Here is a 6000-nt window from a genome sequence, read left to right on the forward strand (position 1 = left end):
ACCGCCAGAGCAACAGCCACAAGCCAGTGCTGTGTCCGATGCGCCAACACGTTTTATATTAGATAATAAATCATATGATACAAAAAACCAAATTAATTATGCTAATCATCAAGAACTATGTACTCCTACAACACACTGACGCTACGATTAAATATAATAAACATCCATATAACATTAATAAAATACAACGTTAGTAACTGGGAACTACAAGGGCACATGCATAAATTGTAACTACTCAAATATTTACATTATATAGTTGTGAACAATCAAAGCACTAGACACCCACGCGTTACTAGACTATTACACAATGCATTATAATACCGACGCACTGATTCATCTCAACCTTACCATCGATATTATAATAAAAGTTGAAAGTTGATTTAATAGCTTGGGAAGATTATAATTAAATGTGAAAACCTTTAAAAAAAATTTACATAACTAGGTTAGCAAGCAAGTGTACAGGTCACTTGATGGTAAGCGATGACCTCAGCCTGTATCAGAAGCATCGGAAGTGCGATGATGACTCTACCTCCAAATCACCCCGAGAGTCACTGTAATCACCACATGAACACAACACTGCTTGAAAGCAGTATTATTTAGCTGTGATAGCTTTTGATCTGTCAACAGTTTGACCCTCGTAGACATAGTACCTCAGACGGGCTGCTTTAAATTTTGAGCTGGATATTTCTGTAGTGCCCTACCTCAAAAACATAGACAAAACACTACAATCGTCACGACACCTATGAGTGTTTCAGGTTAACCAAAATTTCTCGAGAACATCAAGAATTTTTTTTTCTAAGCGCAATTTTATTATATTTTTTTTTGATATAATCCAAATTAGTATTACCATAAAAAGTAAGAATTAGTTAATCAATTACAAACGATAAATTCAAATACTCGTAATAATCAGCTGGTTATGAAAAGGTAAGAGTGATATTTTGTCTCGATCACTTAATGAATGTACACATTACACTCTAATTGAAAAATAAAAAATTAGCAAACTACCTAATAAAATTGCTTCACATTATGATAACTGTCCCAACCCTGCGGTCACCAATCCGCCTGCCCAGCGTGGTGACTATGGGCAAAACACATGAGTTCACGTTATTTTTGGCGTAAACTTATGGAGGCCTATGTCCAGCTACTGGAGTGGACTGTATAGGCTATAATGATAATGATGATGATGATGATGAAAACCGGCAAATGCATAGTTTACAATTCTATAAAGGACGTACAAACAAATATTCACTATACAGATTAAAACTTTACATTTTGGTAGAGAAGTACTGACTAATAAATAACATCTATGGAAATACGGTCACCAACTCACCTGCCCAGCGTGGTGACTATGGGCAAAACATATGAGTTCACGTTATTTTTGGCGTGAACTTGTGGAGGCTTGTGTCCAGTAGTGGACTGCGAGTGGCTGCTGTGATGATGGAAATCTAATGTCGGAGTAATGCGAAGTGCTTTGTCAGATCCCTCTTCCGCAGGGGTTAAAGTAATATTTTAGTAAGATTTTAAACTATGTCGATGTATAATTTAATTCTTTATGTATAACAGTTTAGGATACGATGGGTTTGGATAAACCATGCCAGCTGGTTAAATAAACCTTAAAAATAGATTAAAAATAGAAGAAATTTTTACATTGTAATCGTCAAGTAAAATAAGTAAAGGCATGATTATTTATCTGTATTGTATAATTAAAATGTTATTGTAAAATTCTTTAAAGAATTTTGAAACTTATATAGTACTGTTTTCGCTCAAAGCAATTAAATAATTATGTAATTAGAGTCGAGTTGTGAATAGTCAGTGTTGAACTTTTGCTTGCATTATAATTTGTGTTCACAAAGCTATTGTGATGTCTTGACGCTTGCGTATTGCTACATAGTTTTTCCAGTGATTTAAATACAAATATTAATGTAGTAATTATATATGAATAACTAGCTGACCCCGCAAACATTATTTTGCCACAAATGTTATTAACCGTAAATGTTGGCCGATTCTCAGACCTACCCGATATGCCCACAAAATTTTATTAAAATCGGTCCAGCCGTTTCGGCGGAGTTCAATGCTTAACACCATTACACGAGAATTTTATATATTAGATGGTAAACGGTTTCCGTAGCTTATAGACCTGTAACACCAGAAGAATTATAAGTGTGTTGCCGGCCCTAACCCATTACTTTCCTTTACTCAAAAGGGAACACAAGATTACTTACGATCAGTATTATTTAGCTGTGGTCTTCTGTAAGGTAGATTTTTTTTTGGTTTCACAAATTGATTGAATATAAGAAAGTTTATGTGTGTAACAATTTGAAATGTGTACAATTTTCATTCTTATTACAGTGAACACAGCATATAGATGTACTACCTCAGTCGGGCTGCTCCAGATTTTGAGTTAGATGTTTGTTGCCCTAGTTCAATTGAAAATAAATTATTGTTTTTTTAGAGAATAGTAAGTTGTAAATTATTTTAAAACCTTTCGTCCTTGACTCAAAATCAAGATCAAAAACAGCTTTATTCAAATAGGCGTAATGAGCACTTTCGAATCGTCATTTTACAAATTATAATTTTAAAGTGATTATTATTTTTGTAAAAGTAAAGCTACCACTGATTTGGTATATAGATTATGCAGAGAACTTACATTCAGAATTATATACAAAATAAAAAAATAAGATACATGTGAATTTTATTTTTATGTTACAACATAAAATAACGCAAGTCTACTATATAATTTTTTTGTATTCATTAAATTTAATGATCAATGATTATATTCTAATGATTGTTGATTGATTAATGAGATAAATAGCGGAGCTACTGTTTTGTGGGAACTTTTTTGTCATTATTTATTGATATAATTATCTTAAATTATGGCCTTTCGAATTTTATCATTATTTTTGTTAATATTAAATTTGAGCGTGTAACAATTGTTTGTAAATATGTGTTATAAATCATGTATTGTAATTGTCTGTCTGTGTGTCAATAAGTAATGAATGGTTTTGTTAGTATTAGTCATTAGCAAGAGTTGAACTAAATTTAAATGTAATTAGTTAGAGCGCAACCTTTGACTTAACCGTACACCAAAAATTACGTAATGTTATGACTGACATAATTTTTTTTTTTTTGAGAACTGTAGAAAAAAATCCTATTAGGGTTGAATAAAATAACATTATTAGTATTTACGAGTAGCGTGGTGAATTAAGCTCAGATCCCTTTCCTACACGAAGAAAGAAGCCTATGCCCTGCAGTAGCATATTACAGGCTGAAGCGTGGAACGGTCACAGCACTGGTAAAAAAGAATTCAATACGATTGCCAGTTTGAAATACACATAGGTGACATGTATGTATAATTGACATTGTTTACAACTTTTCAACGATTTATTTATTTATTTATTAATACTTTATTGCACAATACATTAATAATAATAATAATACACTTTATTGTACACCAAAAACAGAAATAATACATATCAAAGAAAAAGAAAAAATATATATATTCATTAGGTACAAAGGGCGGCCTTATCGCTAAAAAGCGATCTCTTCCAGGCAATCTTAGGGCAAAGGAAATGGTCTAGCGTCAGCATAGGTGTACAAGTTACAAGAAATTTATTATAAATATTCAAATAATTAAACATATACATACATACATACATACATACATAAATAGATACATAAATACATACATACATTAAATAATTGGACAAAAGGCGGGCTTAATGTTAAAAGCATTCTCTACCAGACAACTTTAGGACGTACAAGAGCAGACGTTTGTAAGTGTGCAAAATCGAGTATTAGTAAAATTCACATTAAGAAGAGAAAAAAGGGAGGAATAATCAAGTAACGTTAGTGGCAATCGTTATATTATATACACGAGCAATAATTCATATATATATAACATACAAATATATACTTACATACATAAACAGATACAAATTTGCATACAAACATACTTACATACATTTAAGTTCAATTAAAAGTAATTTATAAAGTAAATGCGGTTTTTCTCGTGATATAAAGATGGCGCGTCTTGACTTAGTTAGTTAAGATTGGTCTTTGAAATGTCGGTATTAATTGATTACTTAGATTTACGCTTGAAGATCTTAATCTTATTGGTATTATAAATGAGTTTTTACGGATGTTTGTTTGTTTCTCGCTAGTGAGTTCGGGAATCCGTCCGGATTCCCGTAGCCCATAGACGCGTACAGTACAGGTAGATCGCAAGCATAATCATAAATCAAGATAATCATAAGCATAAATCAAGAGTGAATAGGCATCTTCTCGGCAAGCGCGCACCATCTTAGGCTGCATCTTCACTCACTATCAAGTGGCAATAGTCCTACGCAGGAAAAGCATTGGATGAAAAGTTATACAACTAGGTCAGGAAACTAGCGTATGGCTCGCCTGATGGTAAGCGGTTACCGTGTCTATAGACGCTTGCAACACCAGAAGCAACGTAAGTGCGTTACCGACCCTACCCCAATCCTGCTCAGGAGCTCTGGTCACCTTACTCACCACAGGAACACAATACTGCTTGAAAGCAGCGTCATTAACCTGTGATCTTCTGTAAGGTCGAGGTACATTTCCAATCGAGCTGCACCAGATTGAGCAGGATATTTCAAGCTGAGCCCTACCTCAGTTAATAACTATAAATGCCTTTTTTCAGACGGATTGACGTGTGTTTAATAGTATAATAATAATTAACATTTACCTTAGACGTACTGAATTTATAAGCTAGATTTATATATTTCTTATATGAGTATGTGACCTTTATAAGTTAATTCTAATGATTGCATTTAAAAGTAATGATATTTACCTTTACAACACAAAATGGTAGCGCTAAAGTTTCAATTGGTTTTTATAGATACTAACCATCGCTGTGTGTGATGCTGTGTGCGTATCAAGAAGTATCGTGTTTTTATATTTAACTAGCATCCCATCTCGGCTTCGCACGGGTAGTTAACAAAAATTGAAAAATATTTTCTTTCAAATCAAAAAAAAAAAAATATAGACTTTGACGGGGATAGTGTAGCTTCCTAATAGTGAAAGAATTTTTCAAATCGGTTCAGTAGTTTCGTAGCCTATTCAATGCAAACAAACAATCAAATCTTGCCTCTTTATAAAATTGGTATTTAACTATCTTTTTGTTCAAATATGTAACAAGCTTTGAAACTGCTGAATGAGGTTTTAAAACATGTGGATTTTGGAGGAAGTAGCCCAGAAGATAATTGAGGAATTCCCTTTTATGTTAAACTAGCTTCTGTGCGCGACTTCGTCCGCATGGAACAGAGGCGCGCGCAATACTTGATCATTATTTTGCTGCGATGTTATTTTAAAACTGCGATATCTCCTGAGATCGGATTCGTTCCGTACTTTAAAAAGAAAAAACGAAACCCTTATAGGGTCACTTTGTTGTTCGTTTGTCTGTCAAGACTTTAGTCTCAAGAACGCGTGGAGGTATCAAGCTGAAATTCATACCAAATATTCCAGTCTATTGTACCTTGGAGCTGTGAAAAATTCAAACTTCTAAGCCAACGCAGTCGAAAGACACAGCCGTTTATGCTGCAAATTTTCATCACTTGCAAGGGAGTCAAAACCTAGAGGGTACTTCCCGTTAACTCAGAATCTTGAAATTGGTACGAAGCAACGTCTTATAGCACAGATAAATGAATAATTGCGAAAAGCATAAAATTTTGGTTACATAATTTCATCATCATCATCATCATCATCATTCCAGCCTATTGCAGTCCACTGCTGGACATAGGCCTCCACAAGTTCGCGCCAAAAATGCGTGAACTCGTGTGTTGCCCATAGTCACCATGCTGGGCAGGCGGGTTGGTGACCGCAGGGCTGGCTATGTCGCACCTTAGACGCTGCTTCGGCCTGGTTACATAATTTATAGCAAAAATATTTTTAATAATTTTGTTTGTATCAAACCCTCGATGCTCGATGCCCAAGAGGCACTTGGCCGGTTTTTTTTTATATAACACTACAAAAATA

Source organism: Melitaea cinxia, chromosome 28 (genome assembly GCF_905220565.1).
Source record: "Melitaea cinxia chromosome 28, ilMelCinx1.1, whole genome shotgun sequence".
Classification (NCBI taxonomy): domain Eukaryota; kingdom Metazoa; phylum Arthropoda; class Insecta; order Lepidoptera; family Nymphalidae; genus Melitaea; species Melitaea cinxia.